Below are 25,297 nucleotides of genomic sequence, written 5' to 3'. Positions count from 1 at the left end.
ACTGAAGAGGCCCCAAGGGGACAGAATCAAGGTCAATGAAGACCACCAAGTGCTGAGTCATCAAGAACAAAAAGTAGAGAAATCCTTGGGAGTGCCTACGGGAGCAGTCACCAAGTTCAAAATTCTTTAAAACGTAAACAGCCTTTTGGAATGCATTAAAAAAAAAAAAAAGATGCTGGGAACAGTACAGGTATTGACGTCAGAATTCTGTGCCTAGTCTAGAGCATTTCCTCTTAAAAACAGACGTGAACTTCAAGGGGTCATAACCGACCAACCAGTAACTCATCAGGCTCTTCATCCTGGAAATATTTAGGATGTCAAGCTATAGAAGTCAAATCAAACACAGGCAAGTGCCTTGTGTAGGTTGTAGCAGGTGTAAAAGATGAGGCACTTCATGTCACTATCAAGACAAATATGAAGATACAGAGGTGGTGACGACCTTCGATCAGTTGGAGAGGATGATGATGTATTACACGTGAACAAGCCAGACCCCCGCTCACCTTGGCAAAGTTAATAAAGGAGTCCCACAAACCAGAGACCAATAAGCCACTGGACCCAGAAAACATTGCTTAAGTTTTCCTTAGTTTTCTCATCTGTAAAACCAATAGTAAGGTTGTTCAAGAAACTAAAACACTCACAGAGGCACAGCGCCCAACAAAGGGAAAGCGACAAATAGTTACCATCTTCACTGATAATAGCAACTCCAAATTTTCCAGATTGAACTCTGACCCTCCCCGTAATAGGGTCCTCAAAAGCTACAGGACCTGCTCAGATGGTTGGCTAAACCTCGTAGGCTCCATTTTTCCCAACTGCACAGACACATTTACATAGGGGCTCTGTGCCCATGGCCTATGGGAAGTAGGGGCTACGTCCCCATCTTCTGCAGTAGAAACACCATGTGCACCCCACCCAAGACCTAGAAGTGAGATTTAAAAATATTTACGTATCTTCAAGAGCCAAATCCTTCTCAGGGAGGCACCACGACTCAAAACTCCAGGTTAGTCAATATGTACGTAGCCCAAAATGTTTCCGGGATAGAGTGCCAACTGAAAAAAATAACTGTTAAAATGGAATATGTCCAAACCCAGACGAAATGAGAAAAAAAGTTCTTGACCCTGTCTTCACCTTTCCATCTGACCATCAACGTAAGAGAAACTGGCTTTGAAGGACTACCACATACTAATGCTTGGGACTCATGAAACCTTATTCAGTAAAAACGGCCGCCGTTTATAAACTATTTAAATGTCTATATTCCCACCAACAAATGAGAGAATTGCTAACGAAACCTCTTGGGGTGGTAATTTGTTTTTCCTGAAGAGAAGGGAAATGTGCTGTAACAAAATGCCTCACTAATGTTCTTTCTCAAATGGCTTTATCCTCTGGCCGAACAATGGAAGAAAAAACACATGGGTTTTGAAATTTTTTTGATTTTTTTTCCAACCTCAAATACAGAAGGGATTCCTACCAAACGTGGCTACTTATTGGCCGCTTTCTTACAGAACTGGCCTCTTTGAGACTTTGCTCCCTAATGTGACTTGGCTCCACATTTTTCTTTCATGTTATTAGATGCACAAGTATTAAATTAGCATAAAGACAGAGGAGCTGGCACGGCACCAATGATCACAGTTACTGCTTCTCCACATGGATATTTATAGCACGTATAGCAATAAATCTAAGCCATAAATAGCTCTATTTGCAAAGTTTTATCATCATTGAAGGTTTAGAGATTTTAAATGACTCAAAAACACAAAGCCAAGGCATTCCAATTTATAACTTCATTTGACTGGCAAACTATCCAGCTTGATTTGGAGAGCTGGGATTATCCCCATTTCACTGATGAGGAAACCAGAAGTACAAAACTGTCCATCAAGTTGAGCTAGCTTGACACCCCAAATCTCATTTAAGGTTTTTAAGTAAGAACTGCATTTTAAGCAAAAGTAACCTATTTAGAAATGAGTTTCTCCAAGCTCGTCAGCTAAGGATTTATTCCTCTTTCCTGTGACTGGTCTGTATTTTTGGTCAACCATAATCCTGAAGGAAGGGCCATTCGGCGGAGCACAGGACCACCAGAGCTCTGCTGGCAGGAAGGCCCTGTGGCCCTGGGGAGAGGGACGCTCTGCCTACGTGACCGCCGCGCGGCATTCTAACACAGGGGACCTAAGGAGCACGGCTTAGGTTTCACAGGGGCTTTTCACCTGCTACCTGCATCCATTAGAGACTCTCACGGAATCACACATGGGGTGGCTGAGGCCCGAGGCTTGCGTAGTGCTGTGTGCATGCCACTGAGCACCTGCTGACCCCCGCAGATGAGCACAAAGAAGAGTCCAAGGTGGGGAGCTGGGATGAGGGGCAGGAGCCCCGTGGAGTGCCCCCTCAGAGCCAGCTCCGCCCACGTCCACCGCCTGCTGCAGTGTCAGCACCCTAACCCTTGCCATTTGCAAAAGCAGTAATTTTTTCCTATATGGGCATCTCAATATAACTAGACTCTGGTTTTGACATTTTGCCCCATTAAAGACAGAAGTATGGGACACTGTTTTGCCAGTCAATTGTATCTTTTTCCTACGCAAATTTTTTTTAATTGATGTAGAAAATCTAAAATAGAAAACTAGTTTTCTAAGCACAGCTAAAAGCTTGGACTAATTATTTATAGCAGGTCTGTCTCTGATTACTTGTCAACTCCTTTAAGCATGCCCTCAAAAAATCCATAGTCTTCAAAATTACACACGATAAAGTTGTATGCTTTTAAATGTCTAATGGTATAAGGCTCACCACTTATAATATGTAATCCTACCAGAAATGTTAAAACTTGTGGAAGAAACAAGTTGTGGTTTGTTTGCTTGTTTTGTGTTTTTTTTTTTTTAAGACAGAGAGGGAATGCCAAGCCAAGCGTGGAGCCCGATGTGGGGCTCAGTCCCATGACCGTGAGACCGTGACCCGAGCAGAAACCAAGAATCGGCTGCCTAACTGAATGAGCCACTCAGGCACTCTGAAAACATTGTCATTTTTTATTTAAAAGAATGAACGTACTATAAATGGTACTTGAAATGCAGTAATTCTATATTTGATAAATACAAGGGATAGATTTATTCTACCAAAAAAGGGAAGAGTTAGGAAATGACTGAATTTAAATCATACAAAAAATATAAAAGGCTGTAGGCAATAAATCACTGATAAAAATGTTCAGTGTTTTTACTATCATAATAAAACAAGCGTAAAACCAGTAATGATGCACATACAGATACGCCCTCACTACAAAACCAAGGGCAAACACACCAATGCTCTCAATACACGATGCACACATCACTGAGTTAGAATTTCATTGCACACATGTCATTTCTTAATTTAGGGAACCGGGATTTCTACATCAGTTTCTACCAGAAGACCAAGAAAGGCCGCTATTCGTCCGGCCGGAGCCCACAGGCCCAAGCACAGCCTCTGCCCCGGCCACACCTCTCCCTGCAGCCACCACGCAAGCTGTCCCGCGCGGGGTGACCTACATGGACCCAGTCAGGGGCTCTAACTCTACACATCTCTCATATCGCCTTCAGCAGTATCTGGCTTAAAACAGATACCTCCTCAGGGGCGCGGGTGGTGCAGGCAGTTAAGTGCCAGACTCTTGGTTTCAGCTCAGGTCTGAATCTCAGGGTCGGGAGATCCGGCCCCACATCAGGCTCTGTGCTCAGGGGGAGTCTGCTTGAGCTTCCCTCTCCCCCTTCCTTCTGCCCCTCCCCCTTGCTCGTTCTCCCTCTCTAAAATAAATAAATCTTTTTAAAAAAGAGAATTAAAAAAAATTAAGGACGTAGCTATGTATTTTACTTCAAGGAGCTTGTGCTCATGATGAAAGAATATTGTGCTTAATTATGTATGTATACAAAACAGAAAATGATAAAAAGCATCCAGTCGGTAAGGAACAAGTAAAACTATCCCTATTTTAGATGACATGAAATATGCATAGAATACCCTAGAGACTGCATGAAAAAACAAAATACTAGAACTGATAAATGAGTTCAGTAAAGTAGAATACTAAATGATTGTACAGAAGTCCATTGCATTGCTACACACTAAAAATGAAGCAACAGAAAGAAATTAAGAAAGCAATCCCATTTACAATGACACCAAAAGAAAAAAGAAAAAAAAGTCCTAGGAAACAAACTTAACCAGGGAGGTCAAGACCTATACTCTGGAAATAATAAAATACTGAAGAAAGAAATTGAAGATGACACAAATAGAAATATTCCATGCTTGTGGATTGAAAAAATATTAAAATGTCCATATTGGACCAAAAAAAAAAAGTCCATATTGGGCAGCCCGGGTGACTCAGCAGTTTAGTGCTGCCTTTGGCCCAGGGCGTGATCCTGAACACCCAGGACTGAGTCCCACATCAGGCTCCCTGCATGGAGCCTACTTCTCCCTCTGCCTGTGTCTCTGCCTCTCTGTCTCTCTCTCTCACGAGTAAATAAATAAAATCTTTAAAAATAAAAAATAAATAAAATGTCCATATTACACAAAACAATCTATAGATCTGATACAATCCCTTCCAAAATACCAACAGCATTTTTCACAGAACTAGAACAAACAATCTTAAAATTTATATAAAACCACAAGACCCCAAATAGCCAAAGCAATTTTGAAATAGTAAAAGCTGGAGGCATCACAATTCTGGACTTCAAGTTATATGCCAGAGCTGCAATAATCAAAACAGTATGGTACTGGCACAAAAAGAGACCCACAGTTCAACAGAATAGAAAAATCCAGAAATGGACCCTCAACTCTATGGTCAACTAAGCCTTGACAAAACAAGAAAGATTATCCAATGGAAAAAAAAAAAAAGACCATCTTTTCAACAACTGGTGTTGGAAAAACAGGACAGCTATATGCAGAAGAGTAAACGTGGACCACTATCTTACACCATAGAAAAAAGATAAAATCGACACATATTAAAGACCTAAATGTGAGGCATGAAACCATCAACATCCTAGAGAGAGCACAGGTTAAGTAATCTGACAACAGCCATAGCAACGTTTTTCTAGATATGTCTCCTGAGACAAGGAAAATAAAAAATGAGCTATTAAGACTCCATCAAAGTAAGAAGCTCCTGGACAGCAAAAGAATCTAAAGACAACCTATGGAATGACAGAAGGCGTCTACAAATGGCATATTGGATAAGGGTTAGTCTCCAAACTCTATAAAGAAATTATCAAACTCAACACCCAAAAAAACAATTCAAAAACAGGCAGAAGACATTAACAGACATTTTCCCAAAGAAGACATCCAGATGGCCAACGACACATGACAAGATGCTCAACATCACTCATCGGGGAAATACAGATCAAAACTACAATGAGATAGCACCTCACAACCATTAGGACGGCTAAAATCCACACCAGAAACAACAGGAATTGGTGGGGATGCAGAGAAAAGTGAACCCTCTTACACTGTTGGTAGGAGTGCAAAGTGGTGCAGCCACTGTGGGAAACAGGATGGAGCTTCCTCAAAATTTTAAAAGTAGAACTACCCTACAATCCAGTAATTGCACTAGTGGGTATTTACCCAAGTCATACCAAGACAAGAATTCTAAAAAATAAAAATAAAAAATAAAAATTACGCTGTGTTTATTGCAGTATTCATAATAGCCAGATTATGGTGGCAGCCAACATGTCCACGGATAAATCGATGGGCATAGAAGGTATCCACACACACATACACCAGAGTATTATTTAGCCATAAAGAAGAACGAAATCTTGCCATTTACAACAACAGGGATGATCTAAAGAGTATAATGCTAAGCAAAATAAGCCAGTTAGAGAAAGAAAAATATGATTTCACTCATGTTGAAGTGAAGAAACACAACCAATGAACAAAGGAAAAAAAAAAAAAAAACAAGCCAAGAAACAGACTCTTAACTATTGAAGACAAACTGATGTTTGCTAGAAGGAAGGTGGGAGATGGGGGTTAAGGGTACACGTGGCATGATGAGCACTGAGAAATGTACGGAACCACCGAATCACTGTATTATACACCTGGATCTGACACGACACTGTATATTAACCACACTGGAATTAAAATTAAAAAAAAAACGGTAAAAAATAGAAAATGAAAATCCACCCTAATCTCTCCGTAGATGGGCAATATTTCACGTATATCTGGCATTAGACAGGGTCTGTCAACACTTACCTTTTAACACTTTCTAAATGATCCCCTCAGCAGACAAAACCTTCCTCGGCTGGCCCTGAGTCTCCAACAGCTACTGGTCCTCACGTCCCTATAGTGAGCCTTAAATTCCTTACAAACGTGCACTTGGTATTCCTAACAAGGAAGGGGAACGGTCATGATGCATCAGTGGGAAAAATTAACCACATATTTGGAATTCTGTGGAAACAGGTTTACAAGAAGAAAACAGGCACCTGGCAGGAAAAAAAAAATGTCAAGGAAATTATTGAGACATGATACACTTCCTGTCAAAACAACACATGAAGTGATGATTCATTCGATCAGTATCTCCTACTAGATGCGATGCAGCTCTAACCGCTCCGGGGCCTTAGTGACCTTTGCTGTGCCTCGGAAGGGTTTTCAGTCTTGATTACCAAGCTGCTCGAAGGATCTGGGCCCAAAAGTACGTAAAGCCAGCAGGCGCTCACCGTGCTCAGGGCCGTTGTGCAGGTCGTAGGAAGGCCGGAAGGCGCTGTCGCCTCCCCCAGCTCCGCTGCAGCTCCAGCCGGGCCCTGACGGGACCCGAACCGCGCCGCTTCCCCACGCCAGAGCTGTGCCCCAACAGACACGTTAGAATCCGTTCAATCCTGATGCACGAAGCACAGCACCGAGTCCTTCATCCAAATTTCCAGAATTCTTTAAAACGGCTCCAGTCTCCAAGGGTCATTGGAATACATACCAAGCCAGGTTTTACTCTAGAAATTCAACACGTAAGCTTATTACGAGCACACCGCCAGCACAGCGCAACATAGAGTGTCCTCTAACGTCCAAGTTTCTAACTTACTTAACTGGGGGGGTAAGTATTTACAATATGAGGCCAAATTGGAAAGGGTTGCTTTTTTTTTTTTTTTTAAGTCACATAATAATACTTGTTTAAGACACATCCATTTTACAGTTCAAGTTTGTGATTGAATCCTGCCGTCGGATAGGTACTACGATTTTATTTGTGAACTAAGTACAGATTTTCATTAAAATGTTTATTTCTGGGCAGCCCGGGTGGCCCAACGGTTTAGCACCGCCTTGAGCCCAGGGTGGGACCCTGGAGACCCCGGATCGAGTCCCAGGTCGGGCTCCCTGCATGGAACCTGCTTCTCCCTCTGCCTGTGTCTCTGCCTCTCTCTCTCTCTACGTCTCTTATGAATAAAAAAATAAAATCTTTAAAATAAATAAATAAAAAATAAAATGTTTATTTCTTCAATTTGCTTATTTTCATTATCTCTGAAGCAAATTCGTAGTCACTGTGCAAATCGAGAACAATGGAAGGGCAGGAAAAAGTGGACAATACTTTGGTCTTCATCATACGGGGTACGGGCCCCAGAAAATGCCCTGGTGTGGGCTGGGGACGCCCCGCACATGGCATCTCATGCCGCGGCCCAGCCCCGTGCACTGAGGGGCCGCTGAGTCCCCGAAACTCTGCTCAGGCCTCGTACCCCTCAGCCCTCGGCACCCCAGACACACGACCCCTCACCCAATATCAAACTCAGCTCAGTGAAGGCCCAAAACCCAGGCGTGACAGCCCGAGCCCCAGAGGGCCAAAGCTTGGAGAAGAACTCCGGGAAGGGGACCTGGAGGCCCTGCGTTCCCCAAGGAAAGTCCCCGCAGAATCATGTCCAGTTTCCAAAACACCAAGTTATCACGAGGTTCACGGACAGCTAGAAGGATCGTCCTGCCTTAAAAACACCAGCGTTCTCAGGACGAGTCTGTTTTCTTTACTATTACCAGTCGGGTGTACAGACAACAGTAGAGGTTTTTGAAACTTGCTATAGCTTTTGAGGAAAATCATGAAATCAGATGAAGTTTTAGGGGAACAAGTAGAGAAGGTGAGGAGGAAGGAAGCGTGGAGAAAAGGGAGAGAGAAAGAAAGAGAAAGAACCAGCATAAGCTGTATTTTAGCTAAAAAGTGACATTATCAAAAAGCCATGCGTTTCAGGCCATTCTCTACACCCAGGCGGGAAGAACTGATACACGGGGATGTTAAGTTCCATCCAACATCAAATTTACAGCCATTTTCAGTCATCTTAGAATTCATCTAAAAATAAGTGCTAGAGTATTCCCGGCCGGTTACATCGTTCCCGGGCAGGGAGGCCCAAGGGGCGCCGCGGGATCGCAGGCCACGAGCCGCGTGTCTCCCTGCGACCGACAGACGCGCCAGCAGCAGCGGACTCGGCCCCCACGTGCCCCAGCCGCCCCAGCAGGGAACCGCGCGGCCGCCAGGAACGGAGGGAGCCTGGGGCACCATCTTTAATCCCACAGAGATGAAGCCTAGGAAGGGGACTCACCACGGAGAAGGGCTTGACGCAAAGCCCTGGGCTTCAAATGATGTCACCAGCACCCACAAAGGCCACGTGACCCACTTGGTAGGTCAGTAGCTGTGCTAAGATCTCAACCCAAATTCTGCTTCTGGTCTGGCCTCTGATACACTCAGATTAAGTCCTTTTAAAAACTTTCTTGGGGATGCCCGGGGGGCTCAGCGGTGGAGCATCCACCTTTGGCCCAGGCCGTGACCCCGGGGTCCCGGGATCGAGTCCCGCATCAGGCTCCCAGCAGGGAGTCAGAGTCTGCTTCTCCCTCTGCCTGGGTCTCTGCCTCTCTCTCTGTGTCTTTCATGAATAAAATCTTTAAAAAAAGAAAAAAGAAAACTTTTCTTCTTCCCAAAAATCTACTACCAGACTTAAAATGAATGGCACAAACCACCAGCAGTCATGTTCAAGTCCCACTAAAAAAAAAAAAAAAAAAAATACTACATTCATTTAAACCTCAACATTTTGTCTACATCTAATTTCTGCTGCTCTCAACAAAGATACCACAACAAGCCTGTGGAGATAAATTTTCCTACGATCAGCATCAAAGGGCAAAATTATTCATTAAATACAAAAAGCTGCATCATCATTTCCCAATCATAATCCATCAGGAACTAGAGAATGACAGAGGGAGTCAAATACACGAGACAGGTACAGATCATTCCCTCCTCCAAAGCGGTATATTCCACAATATCCAAATCACGCTTGGCATTCTTCAAGATGCGATTTTTTTCAACTGCTCATGGTAAAGTTGAGTTTTCCCTCCTAAAAATTCCTGTTTTCGTAAGACAAGCCAAGCAAAAAGCTATTTTGAGACGTTCTGTAGATAAGCATAGATTATTCATTTTTATGGCAAAACAAGCAAATTTATATCTGAAATAGATTACTTGCTTCTATGTGAAATTTCAAAATTTTATAAAGCTAAAAAACAAACAAAAATAAAGACATGAGACCTTCATATCTCATAATAAACTATTTCAGTCCAAGCTGGAAGCTAGCTAGCCCTGAAGGAATGATTAGAACTCCCATGGCTAAGATTTTAAGGATTCTTAATACTTCATATTCAATGAGGAGGCCATCAATAGTTCTGGCAATCAAATGAAAGAAACAATTCAAGTTTTACTGAACAACTTAGTGTGACAAAAAACATACAATTACTTCTATTCTCCCTTAATAATCCATCAGTTAAAGTCCTATTAAAAAATGGGAAAGAGGTCTCGTGTGTTGTCTCTTGCCTCCAAAAATAGGGAGTGGTCAGTGGGAAACTTCCTAAGTCACTAGGGGCTGTGGTAACTGGTACAAAAGGCACTTGGAGAAATCCATCCCTGAGAACTTCCGACAGGTCGGGACCTGGCAAGTACACGAAAGCCTACATTGAAAAGTTAGATGTGCTGAGTGTGATAAAAGTGGCTTCTTCTGAATCCAAGGTAGAGAGATTACACCTTCTCTAAAATGATTAATCTGAGGGTAACTTCTCCCACCAATCCATCCCAACCAGACGCTACCTCCAGCCACCTTCATAAACAGGTGGCAATAAAATCACTGCCTAAAGAAATCACAGTTCATGGACATGATCAATTAGAAAAGATTGGTTCCATCCTATTTGGAAGAGATATTCCATCTGGAAACGATAGGCGCTCTATGGATAAATGTAGAGATCTTCACATTATATGAGTTCCAGACTAAAGGCAGGACTGATCATAGATTTCTGGGGTTTTCCACGCACGTAAAGGTACAAGTGGCTTTTTTACCCTCTTCCCTACCTCTTTTCCTCAAATAATTAGAGTGTCATGCTCTCGAGAGTTATGTTGGACAAACCAAAGCGCCAAATAATCTGAGGTTGGGGTAGGAGAGGAAGGTGACAGGAGGTGATAAAAAATTAATAAAACCACTAAGAGTCTTATTTCAATTTTTTTTTTTTTGGCGAACACTGTCTTAATGAAAGACGTTAGCTAAAAGGTTTATACACAGCGTAGTTTCAAAAAGTCACGCATGCCACCCTCTCCACATAACTTCACCGTCACCGCTAACTTCAAGTTGGTAAAGTTGATGTAGCAATGTCCATTTATTTTTAAACCAGAACATCAAGGAAGGGATAAATAGGTCTGCTTAGGATTGGTGTGAAATAAAGGCTAAAAAGAACTCTTCTCTATTTAAAATTCATCTCCTCTTTGAAGGAAAGGACTTTACAGGTGAAGACTTCCTCTAAGTGGGAAGTCCATAGTAAGAAAGCATCAAGCCGCTCTGAGTTCCAGGCTTCTAGACAAGCGAAGAAGAACCCTACGCAATTTCCTACCCATCAGGACCAGTGGCAAATGACAGGTTTCCCACAGGAGGCAGGCACAAGTCGTTCCAATTTTCAAACAGGCGGATTCTACAAGCTATGGATTCAAGGAGTATCATTTTGATTCTACATAAGGTCCTAGAGCAGACTATTGGAAGAGACAGTGGCTACTTGGAGCCAGTGTGGACTCCCTAAGAGGAAATCACTTAAGAGGGACCCCTGGGGGGCTCAGCTGTTGAGCGTCTGCCTCAGGCTCAGGGTGTGACCCCGGGGTCCCGGGATCGAGTCTCACATTGGGGTCCCCCCGCAAGGAACCCGCTTCTCCCTCTGCCTGTGTCTCTGCCTCTGTGTGACTCTCATGAATAAATACATAAAATCTTTAAAAAAAAGAAGTCACTTGAGAATAACCTCATTCCATCATGTAATTACTAAACTGCTAACTTCACATACTAGAGATACAGGTTTGTTGGACATTGTATAGATCCTTATGGAAAGATCGAAAATCAAAAATCTGATGCTCGTACAAGAGTAATCAGTTGAACTCTACCTGACATTGGCAAACATCAAACAGAAATTTGTACAGACACACCAAATTGCCTTGCCTTAGGACTAGGCCTTTAGCCTACATAAGAGTGTTATTATATCACTAAAGCATTAAAGAAATACCTATCAAACCCATGCAAAACTTGGAACTAAAAGGAACAGTAAGTTTAACGATCTAAAATACTTGGAAAAGTTAGAGCAAAAGGCTAAATGCAGAAAACAATTTTGAGAAATTTCAGTTCTATTCGTAGGACTAAGAAATCGAAAGGAAAGAGGAAAGGAAAGAGGAAAGGAAAGAGGAAAGGAAAGAGGAAAGGAAAGAGGAAAGGAAAGAGGAAAGGAAAGAGGAAAGGAAAGAGGAAAGGAAAAAGGAAAGGAAAAAGGAAAGGAAAGGAAAGGAAAGGAAAGGAAAGGAAAGGAAAGGAAAGGAAAGGAAAGGAAAGGAAAGGAAAGGAAAGGAAAGGAAAGGAATTGCCAGTCATAAAAGAGACAGGGCTCAGCAGCAGTATCTGTCTAAAAAAAAATACACCTCAGACTTGGAAATTTTTGAGATGACTGACCATCAAGAGTCACTAATGCTATTTAGAAATAACATAGTTCAAATGCCCTCATTTGAGCAATTATTTTATCCCTGGTTCTGTGCTAAGCACTTTCCACAGGCTACCATGGAATCCTTTTAACCATGCTATGGGAGGAAGAGCTAAAAAGGTCCGCTAAAGGTGACCTCCCCGGGACAAGGTAGTAAGTAGCAGAACCCAGGAATCTCCTCAAGTCGGCCCTGCAACTGGTCATGCTAACCCCGAGGCTTTACTGCTTCCCTAAAATGCGGGGGGGCGGGGGGGGGGCATTAAGCAAGAGTACGAATGGCTCTACAGTGCTCCGTGCTGTCCCAACAGCATCTGGAAGTACCACACTTTAAGAATATAGCCAACTGGAATATGTTCCGTATCTAGGGGCGGTGAGAGGAGTCAAAATCCTGTCACTTAACAAAAGATGAACAGGTTTTTCTTTTCTGACATAGAAGACTTGAAGGCAGGGTATGGAATGTGTTTTTAAACCTGAGGGACTGTCACGAAAGTAAATTGTTCAGAACGGCCCCTCATCTCATCAGCAAACTGTATGATAAAACAATTCTCCCCTTAACCTTTCCAAAGATACACCTGGAGGGTTGGTGATATCAGCACAGCAGAGAACTAGGAGGTCCCAACATTCACCCTCCCCAACAACAAACCAACAACAAAAAAAAATAGCTCAATGAAAAGCAACAGAAATATTATGGAGCTAAAATATTATGGAGGATGGTCACAGAGAAAGAGCATAGGAAGCATCTTACCTGCATCATTCCATTCTCCCAGTCCAGAGCAGCTTGGTGCTAAAAACAATCCCCCGAAAGGATTTCACCACACAGGGTAAAGGATAGGAAGAGAACCCCAGAAAGTCTCATTAATTAACCAAAGGGACAGCATGAGAGGAAGAGGAAAAAGAAATCTATGAAATAATCACAAAGCAATTAAGTCATAGTAAGTTTTTATCTAGAAATAAGGACTCAACATCATAAATGAAAATGGTTTAAATTAATAGACAAAGAGCAGGAGATCCCTGTGTGGCTCAGCGGTTTAGCGCCTGCCTTTGGCCCAGGGCGTGATCCTGGGGTCCCGGGATTGAGTCCCGCATCAGGTTCCCTGCATGGGGCCTGCTTCTCCCTCTGCCTCTCTGTGTGTCTCTCATGAATAAATAAATAAAATCTTTTAAAAAAAATAGACAAAGAGCAGCTGAATGGACAAAGAAAACAAAAACAAGACTCAGCTGTAGCTGCCTGTGAGACTCATTTAACCTTGAAGAACACTCCTAGACTAAGAGTGCCAGGATAGAAGAATATTCCATGCAAATGGAAATTAGGAGAGAGAAGGGATTGCTACACATGTGACACAAAGTTTAAGTCAAAACTTATAATGAGAGGAAAATAAGATCATTGTACAATGACATTGTACTTTGACATTGTACAAAGGTCAATTCATCAAGAAGATTTAACAATTATATGTGTACCTACTATTAGAAAACCTAAATAGTACATTTACAGATCTGAAGGCAGAAATAAACACAAAGCAATAATACCAGGGACTTCAATAACCCATTTTCAATGATCAATAGATCATCTAGACAGAAAAATCAGTAAGGAAAAAGTGGACTTGAAGTACACTGCAGGCCAGATGGACCTACGTATACCAACATTCCATTCAGCAGCAGAACAGAATATTTAAAAAAAAAAAACTCATTCTAACAAACATAACACAATTGAGATATTAAATATCATTTCCAAACATGATGATATGAAACTAGGTATCAGTAACAGGAAGAAAGTTGGAGGTGGGGAGACAGAGTTACAGTATGTGGCAATTAAAACAATACACTTCCAACCACCAATAGGTCAAATACATAAAAAGGGATGTCAAGGGCAGCCCGGGTGGCTCAGCGGTGTAGTACCGCCTGCAGCCCAGGGCCTGATCCTGGGGACCCGGGATCGAGTCCTGCGTCGGGCTCCTGCATGGAGACTGCTTTTCCCTCTGCCTGTGTCTCGGCCTCTCTCTCTGTGTATTCTCATGAATAAATAAATAAAATATTTTTTAAAAAGGTAAGAAAGGAAGGTCAAAAAATACTTTGAGAAATAATGTCAATACAACATACCAAAACTTAGGGGATGCAGCAAAATCATTTCTAAGAATTTTGAAGAAAACCTCTATTTCTATAAAAAGTGATAAACACATTAAAAACATCAATTAATGTGGTACATTAATAGAAGAAACCTGTCTCAAAGGATTCAAAGAAAGCATCTGGGGCAGCCCCGGTGGCCTAGCGGTTTAGCGCCGCCTTCAGCCCAGGGCATGATCCCAAAAGAAAGCATTTGGCAAAATTCAACATGCTTAAAAACTCAACAACTTGGATACAGGAGGAACACGTGCCTCTGCATAATAAAGGCCATATATAACTCACGGCAACACCATACTCAACAAAGGTAAAACGTTCCCCTTCAAAATTAGGAACAAGACAAGGATATCCATGCTTTCCACGCCTGTGCAACATAGTACTGAAAATCCTAGCTACAGCACTTAGGCAACAGAAAAAGAGGCAAATAGCAAAGGAAAAAAAATTGTAAACATCGTGATCTTGTATATAGAAAATCCTAAAGAACTACACCAAAAAACAAACAGCCTTTAAATTCAATAAAGCTGCAAGGTACAAAATACAGTGTGTTGCATTTCTATACATTAACAACTACCTGGAGAAAAAAAAAAATCCCATATACAATAGCACCAAAACAGATATACAGGAATAATTTAAATGAGAAAGTAAACTATATGCCGAAAATTTTAAGACACTGACAAAAAGATGATAACACAAATATGAGCTACCCATGTTCACAGATCTGAAGAATTAGTACTGTCAATATATTGGTAACGTCCACACTACTCAAGGCCATCTACGGATTCAAAGTAAACCCCCTCAAAATTCCGAAAGCACTTCACAAAAAAACAAAAAAAAAAAAGATCCTAAAGTTTGTATGAAACCACACAAGACCCTGATAGCCAAAGCAAGTTTAAGAACAAGAAGGCTGGAGGGATCACCCTCTTGATTGCCCGTCGTGCTACAAAATACAGTCCTTCAGGGGCATGTGGCTGGCTCGGTCAGCAAAGCAGAAGACTCTTGATCTTGGGGTTGTGAGTTCAGCATAGAGATTATTTTAAAACAAAATCTTTAAAAGAAAAAAAAGCTATATTCATTCAAATAGTATAGTATCGGCACAAAAGGACACGTAGATCGATGGCCCAGGGATCCCGCAATAAACCCGAGCTTCTATGGGAAGTTCACTCACAGCAAAGGACCCAAGAACAAACAACAGGGAAAGGACACGCTCCCCAGTAAGTGGCTTCGGGGAACAGAGTGGCCTGCGACCTTAAACCACACACACACAAGCTCGGAAGGAAGCTAGAGACTCGACACCGGAACTGAGGCCCTAAAACTCAGACAAGAAAACATAGAGAAAAGCTCCGTGACGCTGATGTAGCGTCCAAATGGTTTTCTCCGTCAGCTTTGGCGGGGTCCAGGGCCGAGCACCAAGGAAGGATTCTCGAGATGTCCCTGGTGCCAAACGGTGGTTTTGTTCAAGGTCAGGGACAGACCGTGGGCTGGCAGAGCGGCTGCCTCTGCCCCCCGATGGCCAGGAGCCCGTGATCAGCTACGGGGAGGGCAGAAGTCAAGATGAGGGAAGTTCCAAAAGGAATTTTTTTTTAAGATTTTATTTATTTATTCATGAGAGACACACAGAGAGAGAGAGAGGGAGAGACACAGGCAGAGGGAGAAGCAGGCTCCATGCAGGGAGCCCGATGTGGGACTCGATCCTGGGACCCCAGGGTCACGCCCTGGGCCCAAGGCAGTTGCTAAACCGCTGAGCCCCCCAGGTGCCCCCAAAAGGAATTTCTTACGCTGAAGAAGACTCACAGGATACAAGAGGCCGTGCTATTGTCTAACTAAGGTGCTTTTCCCCGCAGCAAGGCGTTAACATTAGGACACTGAGGAGCTTCGAGGAGGACCATTTGTCAATGGGCTGCGGGTTATAAGGACATTTAATTTTATCTATGTCTCATTCTGCCTTTATCTCCTACATCAACATCAGGACTTTTGGATAAGACATCAAAAGCATAAGCAACAAAAGCCAACAAATGGAAACAGATCAAACCCCAAAGCTTTTGCACAGCAAATAAATAAATAAATAAATAAATAAATAAATAAATAAATAAATAAATAAGAGAAATCTCTGCAAATGATCTAACAAGAGCTTAATAGCCAAAAGTATCTGGAGAACTTATACAACTCAAGCACACGAACAAAAATAATCCAGTTAAAAAATATGCAGGGGCAGCTGGGCGGCTCAGTGGGTTAAGTGTCTGCCTTCAGCTCAGGTCATGAATCCAGGGTCCTGGGATGGAGCTCCCTATCGGGCTCCCTGGAGCCTACTTTCCCTCTCTCTGCCCCTCCCTCTGCTTATGCTCTCTTGCTAATAAAAATTTTAAAAAATAAATAAAAATGTTTAATGTGTAGAGGATCTGAATAGACATTTTCCAAACACATACAGACGGCCAACAAGTACATGACCTGGTGCTCAGCACCACTTAGCAGGGAAAGGCAAGTCCAAACCATAATGAAGGGCACCTGGGTGGCTCAGTCGGTTAATTGTCCACCTTTGGCTTAGGTCATGATCTTAGGGTCCTTGAAGTAACCGAATGGGATGGTGGTTGCTAGGGAAAACGAGGAAATGTTAAGATGGCAAAGTTTTTACCTTTTGACCTGTAAGAGTAAGTTCTCCGGATCTAAGACCTCTCATGTTGACCGTGGTTAATACAGCATTGCGTAAAGCTCCTGAGAGCAGACCTCAAGCGTTCGCACCACATACACAAAGAACTTCACTGCAGGACATAAAGATTCGCTATCTTGACCTTGGTAATCATTCCCCAACATACGTAGCATGTCGTACACTCCAAATACAGATGCTTATATTTGTCAATCAAGTTGAGAGGGGAAAATAGATAGGTTGGGGTGTCCTTATGGTATCAGCTCCCCAGCACTTCAAGTATTCAAGAGTAGCATTCGAGCGGTCAAATACTCCCCAGTAGCTACACGGAGGGGCTGTGCATCTGCTAGAGGCTAACAGGAAAGTTTCAGGTTTCTCTCAATCCTAAGGCTCGGACTTTCCTCAACAATTGCACTCACTTACCCGGACAGAACATACAATTTCTGAAGGGGCCTGTGGAGCTGCCCCTTTATATCTGAGAAGGGCTAGTCCTCTAACCTCCTGGGCAACCTTCACCTTTCTTCCCCTGTAAACCAGTATTTCCCAATGCAACCCATACCTGCTGCACAGAAAAACACGGACAGTGGCCTTTACAGAAAGGCCGTGAACCAAAAGTTCTTGCTGACATGTCTGCAAAACTACTAACAGGAGCTTACTCTGATCTGAGCTCCCTGCAAAGTGGCCTAAATCAGGGTTTCTGCTTTCAATGAGCTGACAGGTTGGAAAGTCAAGACTGACATGTAGGAGCCCATAATGAAATCAGGGAAGGTGATCAACGCTGAATAAACCAGAGGGACCGGCAATATGTTTAAGAGCTCGGGAGGGAAAGAGCTTAGTGGTATTAAGACGGTCAAAGGTTCCGGAAGTATGCTTGAGCTTGCTTTGAGGATGGTACTAGGTTTTCGGTAGAAAGAAGAGACCCAACGTGAGGTCAGAGATGTTAGCAAGTTGTACGGGCTAACTCCGTCCCTGACTCCCGGTCCAGGCCACGTCCATGCTGACCTCTCATTGCCCTCTGAAACCTGGAAAACCTGCTAAAGCTAAAACTCTACTTGACTATTTTGTTTGTCATAAATATAACTACCAACGTTTTCTAGCACTCAGTCTCCACCAGGTGCTTCTAGAAGGGCCTTCTGTAAATTACCCCAATGAATCTTCAAAACCACCCAATGGGGCAGGTTATGATGATTATCCCCGTTTTACCAAAGGAAAACTTGAGGGAGAAAGAGGTCACAGAGCAGGGCCAGGGCCAGGCTGTCTAACTAGACAGTCTGGCTCCAGAGTCTCCACTGTTACTTACTTTGTTATAAGTTTTAGAGAATTTCTTTAAGTTACCAAGTGATGGGAGGAAAGGAGCACATGCTAGCCTTAAGCCACAAATGGCATAACTTGTGTTTGCCAAGGAACCTAGGAACTAAACCATGAATTCATTAACAGGCAATTGATCTCTTGATTAACATGTTACGGGAAGGTCTGTATATTTCAATAGTTAACATTTTAAGTATTTTTCAAGGGTGAAACGGTCACGTGTACACCTCTCAAACAAAGCCTGCCACTTGAAATAGGCTGGTTCAGTCGGTCTCTTCTGGACACGCTACCAAGGAAAGCAAACATGTCCTTGCCAGTCTCCACCTTGCTGGCCCTCCCTCATAGATACAAGGTTTTCTTTTAAAGAAACTTTCTCATTAACTTCTTATACAAATGAAACCTCAAATTAAGGAGAAAAAATAAGGAGAAATCACCTCTGAAGAAAAAAAAAAAAAAAAACCCATCTGGTAAATGGATTCAAAATGAAGATCACTGGAACAAATGCCCAATATTCAATTACGTGACGTTTTTTGCTTTCCCTCATTTAAAAAATTATGTCAAATCTCATTATCTCGGTTATCCAGGAGAAGTAGTCCAGGAGCAGTAATGGTAGAAATAAGCAAATTACTACTGTGCCAAGATCAAATTAAGGAAAAAAATTACAGTTGATTAAGATGCACGATCATACAAAGGTACCTGGCGTTTTACCAGTCAAATGTCTAAGTGTCAAGTGTGCAAAAGCCCACAAAATGCAACACGTCCCGGGACGCCTGGATGGCTCAGTGCATTGAGCCTCCCACTCTGGATGTCAGCTCAGGTCACGATCCCAGGGTCATGGGATCAAGGCCTTGTGAGGGCTCTGCACTCAGTGGGGAACCTACTTGGGATTCTCTCTCCCCTCTTCCTCAGCCCCTCCACGGGCATGTGCATGCTCTTTCTCAAATAAATCTAAAAACAACAACAACAAAAAAAAAAAAAGGCAACAGATCCTGAAAACTCTAAAACCAGAAAAGTACTGCCTGAGACCGGAAATCAACTGAAATTTAGAACCCAAAATAGGAATCATCTAACCTGACCCATCTCTTTGTGGCAAAGTCACATGAAAGAATTATCCTACAGCTTCTCTGTTCTACTAAAGCAATCTATGTTCAGATTCAATTAGACAAAACCTACGGCAACTAGATCTATCATATCTTATCAGTAAATCAAAGCATAATAAAATTACAGTCAGCCTAGGAGTCTGGGCTCTACCATCATCTACCAGACTTATGTGGCAGTACTATCCTAGCCAAGCCCCAACCGTAGAGGGTTTTCCAATATTCATAGCATCCATTTTTCTGGGGAGTCTACTTGGTCATAGACTCTGGCGAGGCTTTAAGTTAGAGCTTAGGTATCAATACAGTACTTACTTTTGAGCATAATGCCTAATATAAGTATTGTATTCCAGTTTCATTACCTATTGAGAGTACTTTTCCTTTTCCCATATGGCACATACTAAAGGCCACGTATCAGAGCTCACCTGCAATTTCTGCCTAATTTTGTCTTAGCCACCAAAGAACTTTCTTATAAAAGTACAATGAGAAAATATTCTAAACTCTTCTTGCAGTACTTACATGATAAAAAAAAAAAAAAAAAAAAAAAAGGCGTGAACTTCAGATGAGGCCCCTGATGACGTTTCATCAAGCCACGGTTACCATTTTTCCCCTTTAAGTGTTTCTAGACTTCTTAAAGGGCAGGACAGGTGCTTCAAAGGAACGTCTAATGACACCTGTTACATAACCTCTTCTTGGCCAGGTTATACGGTTGTGACAAGGAAGAAACAGTCCAAAGCAGAACAAACACTAATTCTCCATCCTCCATCCTACTATTAGCCAGGACGAGTCACCTGTGTGCCTCAGTTTCTCTAACCACTAAACGTGAGGTCTGATGTGATCCAAATTCCTAAAGTTAAATGGGCATAATAATCGCACAGAAGATTCACGGCAGGGCTCATAGTGTTGAGATTCTATGTTGTAGAAAGAAGTTCCAAAGGTTTTTGCGGGATTCATTTCCTGCCCTCCACATACTCCACAGGGCCTAGCTCCGCCATTCACCAAGAGGCGGCAAATCCAGAGATGTTTTAAGGACATACCTGTAAAATCCAGGACATATGTAAAAACCTCTCCTCTTACTCTGCTTGGACTGTCATGTGCAAAGGACAACCCAGATCACCTAGTAGGACAGGTGTCTGTTTTTGCTGTGGAAACGGGATTCCGCTTTCCCTGACAGCTTAGGGTCCAAGAACAGAGCACGCGAAGCTTCAGAAAACTAGAAACCCCACAGGACCATAAATGATGAGGGTCTGGTTTCTTTTTTCTTTTTTTTTTTTTTCTTTTCTCCCACGAGTGGCGGGCCGGATGGTGAACCTGCAAGATTCCGGGTCTGCAGAGGTGGGTCCAGACCCAGGCAGGGTCCCGGAGGCGGCGCACACGCGGGGCCGCGACCTGTCCCGGGAGGCAGGGGGCCCCCCTAGGGATCCAGCCGGCCGGACCCCAGAGCCGGGTCTGCGAGGCGGCCTGGACACCGCCTTCCACAGCCCGGCGGCAAAGACCAAGGCCCTGTGGCCCCCGCGGCGCCAGCAGGTTAGGGCTCCGTTGGGCCGCTCCCCCCCCAGGCACCCGCGGGGATGAGCCGGCGCGCGCCCCCCGTCCCCAGCCACGGAGCTGCGGGCGCCTCCGGGAGCAGCAGGGGCCTCCCCGCCAAGGGAGCGCGCTTGGACCGCCAGCCTGCGCCCCCTCGGCTCCGGGTCGGCTCCCCGCTCCCCCCGACCCCCGCCCCCGCACCCAAGACCCCCGCCCCCGGCGCGCCGCCCTGCGGGAACTTCCCTCCGCCCCGGGGGCCTGCAGCGGGGTTGGGGGGGCGTGGAGGGGGCACGGGGGCACTAGGGGAAGGCGAGGGGGGGCACGAGGGGGCCGGGAGAGGGTGGCGGGGGCGGCGGGGGGGCGCGGGGAGGGGAAGGGCAGTACGGGAGGGGGCACGGGGGCACTAGGGGAAGGCGAGGGGGGGCACGAGGGGGGCCGGGCGAGGGGGGCGGGGGGGCGCGGGGAGGGGAAGGGCAGTACGGGAGGGGGCACGGGGGGCACTAGGGGAAGGCGAGGGGGGGCACGAGGGGGCCGGGCGAGGGGGGCGGGGGGGCGCGGGGAGGGGAAGGGCAGTACGGGAGGGGACACGGGGGGCACTAGGGGAAGGCGGGGGGGGCACGAGGGGGCCGGGCGAGGGTGGCGGGGGCGGCGGGGGGGCGCGGGGAGGGGAAGGGCAGTACTGGAGGGGGCACGGGGGGCACTAGGGGAGGGGAGAGGGGGGGCACGGGGGAAGGGCACGGGGGCTGCACAGGGGCGGGGGAGGGCACCGGGGAGCCGCCGCCTCCGTGCGCCCCCGGCTGCCCCCAGGCTCCGCAGCTGCCGCCGTCCCCGGGAGCCCGGTCCCGCCCCCGCCCCGCGCCCCGGAGCCCGCAGCGGCCCCCGCCCCGACCTCCGCTGTCCCCGCGCCGCCCCCGCCCCCGGAGAGCGTGTTCCCGGGAACAAACTTTCCTGCCCTGAGCCACCGAGAGACGCGGGGTCGGCACCCCGAGGAGCACGCACCTGGAGCCGGACCCGCCGCCTCGCCCCGGAGAGCCGCCGCGCCCGCCCCGCGCCGCCCCGCGCAGGGAAGGTCTCCCCGAGCCGCAGACGCCGGCCGGGGCGGGCGGGGAGGGGGCGGGGCTGGGGAGGAGGGGGCGAGGCTGGGGGAGGGGCGGGGCCGGGGAGGAGGGGGCGGGGCCGGGGAGGAGGGGGCGGGGCCGGGGAGGAGGGGCGGGGCCGAGGAGGAAGGGCGGGGCCGGAGGGGAGGGGAGGGGAGAGGCGGGTCCGGGGGAGGGGGCGGGGCTGGGGGAGGGGAGGGGCCGGAGTGGAGGGGCCGGGGAGGAGGGGCGGGGCCGGAGGGGAGGGGGAGGGGAGGGGGAGGCGGGGCCGGAGGGGAGGGGGCGGGGCTGCGGGGAGGGGGAGGGCGGGGAGAGGCGGGGCCGGAGGGGAGGGGGCGGGGCCGGGGAGGAGGGGTGGGGCCGGAGAGGAGGGGAGGGGCCGGGGAGGAGGGGAGGGGCCGGGGAGGAGGGGAGGGGCCGGGGAGGAGGGGCGGGGCCGGGGAGGAGGGGCGGGGCCGGGGAGGGGCGGGGCCGGGGAGGAGGGGCGGGGTCAGGGCGGGGGCGGAGCAGGTGCTTGTGCCTGCACCCGCAGCTCCGGCCCCCCGCCCCGCACCCCCCCTCCCCGCACCCCCTCCCGCACCCCCTTCGCCCGCCCCCCTGCCCCGCCCCCCCGCCCCAGGACGCAACCCGAAGCCGCCCCGCCAGCCCCTCCCGGCCCGGGGCGCCGACGAGGTCGGTCGGGGGGGCGAAGCTGCCGGGCTGAGCGCGCAGCGGACCTACGCGGCCCGAGGCCCCCGACCGGGCGCCCCTCGCACCCTGGGGGGTCGCGCGCCTCCAGCTGTGCGAGCTCCCGCGGAGAGTCACCGGGACCCAGGAGCCTTCATGGAAACCATCACCGTCTCCACAGTGAAACCAGGGAAGGGGGGATGGGTGGTCGGGGGGGGGGTATGCGGGGTGCGGGGTGGATGGATGGTTGGGCGGGGGAAGCGGGGCTGGGGGGGATGCGGGGTGCGGGGGCAGATCCGGGGTCAGGGGGGATGGGGGTGCGGCGGGATGCAGGGCTGGAGGGGATGCGGGGTGCAGATCCGGGGTGGGGGCGATGGGGGTGCGGGGGATGCGGGGCTGGGGGGGATGCGGGAGGCAGATCCGGGGTCGGGGGGGATGGGGGGTGCGGGGGATGCAGGGCTGGAGGGCTCCCTTACTGGCTCGCGCGCCTTCCCCGCTCTGCTGAGCCTCCCCCAGCAGAGCGGCTTCTCCAGCAGCCTGGCCTCCCAAAGCAAACTTGAGACCAACTTTAAAGGCAAAATTCCCAAATCGCCTTTCCTTGGGAGCCCCCCTCAACGACGGGCTGTGCCAAGGCCCGGCACCGGGTGGCCCCAGGATTCTGGCGCCCAAGACCCCGGGCAGGGAGGAGCACCCCACCTGCCTGCGTCCGGGCCACCTGCGCCTCTTCTGAGCCTCGCCAGGCGTCGCCCGCTTTGCCGCTGGAAGGTAGCAAAACACCCGGGTCCTGCCCTGAAGGCCTCCCTGGGGTCCGCCTTCCTAACTGGGCCGCGCCCCTAACCCCAGCTGCAGCCCCAGGTGATTCTGTTTCACGTGGGGGCGAACCCAAGGCTTGGCCTCAGGCCCGCCTTAAAAAAAAAAAAAAAAAAGAAAAAGAAAAAAGAAAGTTCTTGCCCAGGCCAAGACTTCAAGGTATTCCAGATAACAACAGTAATATTCTTCTGAAAAACAACAAAAAATTCCAACCGTAAAAATGGTTCCCAAGTTCTGATAAGCAAAAAACGGTGTTAGTAGCCTTTGGTATTAATAGTCTTTTGACGCCACTAGGATGGAATCATCGTGTGTTTTTCTTTCTCTTTCCTTTTTTTCATTAATTGTGTCAGACATGTAGCGAGAAAAAAGTAAGAAAGTGTGGGAGGAGGAACAAGTATGGCAGGAGGTCACCTAAAACTCCTTCCCCGCTAAAAAGAAACCAGCACAACCCGGAATGGTGGAACCTTTCCCAGCCGAGGACGGATAATCAGGCTATCTGCGGCTTTCTGGCCCTCTGGCAAGCTCTGAACATGATCAATATTTAAATAAGTACTTGGCTTTCAACTTCCCTCGGTTCAAATATTAAGCAAAGTGGACGCAAGCAACCTTAAAAGAAGCCAGTGAATATATGAGGCAGGAAGCTGTCGGGTGTGTCAAGGACCCTTTGCGTCTGATTGACTTTGCTCCTCTAGGTGCGGGTTACTCTGGACACTCGGCGCTAAACTTGGCGAGGACCCCATCTGTTTAGACTTCAAAGCCTGCATAGGGTCAGTCCCCAGACGGGGACGTTCGCCCAACAAGAAACCGGGTGGGTAAATCCGTTGGGAAAATTCTAACTTCCTGTGAGTAGGATGCCAGCGTCCCAGCTCAGTTCTGTCTTTTCCAGTTAATCACCCTTACAGACCTCCTCCATAAACCCCTCTTTGTTGTCCTGGTTTCTGCCGGCCTCTGGACTTGGACGGAGCTTAATGACCTTACCACAATTAAGCATGTGATTATAGTCACTGTCATATGTCAGACTGTTACAGGTTCTCGACCTCTCTTGTCTCAAGTACAAAGACTGTTTCTTATCCCCGTCACCTCCCCAGTCCTAACTAGGGCGCGTGTGGAGTCTTTAATACCTGTATTGAGACTCTAGCTCCGGAGTATTTAAATTTGGGTTTTGTACATGAGAGACTCCTAACTCCGGGAAATGAACAAGGGATAGTGGAAAGGGAGGTGGGCGGGGGGTTGGGGTGACGGAGGGGGACACCTGGTGGGATGAGCATTGGGTGTTATGCTATATATTGGCAAATTGAACGCCAATAAAAATTTAATTAAAAATAAATAAATAAAATGAAATTGGGTTTTGTAAGTGAACTATTCCATCAGTTATGTAGGAAGGAATTTATATCCCAGTTTTCAAACTTCTCTTTTTTTTTTAAGATTTTATTTATTTATTCATGAGAGACAGAGAGAGAGAGAGGCAGAGACACAGGCAGAGGGAGAAGCAGGCTCCATGCAGGGAGCCCGACGTGGGACTCGATCCGGAGCCCGACGTGGGACTCGATCCCGGGTCTCCAGGATCACACCCTGGGCCAAAGGCAGTGCTAAACCACTGAGCCACCCGGGCTGCCCTCAAACTTCTCTTTAATGATGTGTAACGGCTCCAGATTCTATTATCTATCTAAATCTCTCCTGCTCTTAATTTTATTTGCAAATGATTCTCAAAGGTCGAGTAACTGTAAATCTGATGTTTGGCCACCACGTGGTAGGAACTGGACCAGTGTTTTCTAAGTAAAAGCATGATACTAAAAGACCATAAATGTAAGGCTGAGGCCGGGGTACAAACTTTGGCAGGAGAAATAAGATGGCCTTGGAAGATCCTACCCTTCTAGCCTCCATTTCCTCATTTGTAAATTGGCATACAAATACTATTTACTGTCATTGTGAAGATTAAATGACTGAAGGTGACTATGGGACACATCATAAGGATGCAGGAAATGGTGGCAAGTAAGATTTCAAAATACGGAAGTATTAGAACACTTCAGAGCTTCCAGATAATTAATGGAACATGTCAGACTGAGATCAGAAACTAGTTGTGGAACATACACTTGGTTGCCTAGATTGAG

At 46.8% G+C, this 25,297-nt stretch overlaps 1 protein-coding gene and 1 long non-coding RNA gene across 17 annotated transcripts in view; one reads left to right on the top strand and one right to left on the bottom strand.

The window, feature by feature from the left end:
* The window catches only part of ARHGEF28 (Rho guanine nucleotide exchange factor 28), a 288,373-nt gene extending 266,665 nt beyond the window's left edge, over nt 1–21,708 (bottom strand). For 12 of the 16 annotated variants that reach the window (XR_012031376.1, XR_012031375.1, XM_072826802.1 and 9 more), the window contains exon 1: nt 21,613–21,708. The gene's annotated coding sequence lies outside the window, so the exon portion shown is untranslated. Of the gene's footprint in view, nt 1–6,174; nt 6,282–21,612 lie in introns of those variants that run through there. The other 4 variants (XM_072826810.1, XM_072826801.1, XM_072826798.1 and 1 more) reach the window with 4 other exon arrangements.
* Nucleotides 21,709–22,789: 1,081 nt separating this feature from the next.
* Nucleotides 22,790–24,211, top strand: LOC140632996 (uncharacterized). Its single transcript, XR_012030629.1, has 2 exons — nt 22,790–23,141; nt 23,537–24,211. It is a non-coding gene; the product is annotated as an uncharacterized lncRNA (long non-coding RNA).
* The last annotated feature ends 1,086 nt before the right edge of the window (nt 24,212–25,297 follow it).

This window comes from Canis lupus, chromosome 5 (assembly GCF_048164855.1).
Source record: "Canis lupus baileyi chromosome 5, mCanLup2.hap1, whole genome shotgun sequence".
In the NCBI taxonomy this organism is placed as follows: domain Eukaryota; kingdom Metazoa; phylum Chordata; class Mammalia; order Carnivora; family Canidae; genus Canis; species Canis lupus.
Note: the sequence above shows the minus strand (reverse complement) of the source record. Positions and strands in the feature narration are given on the sequence as shown.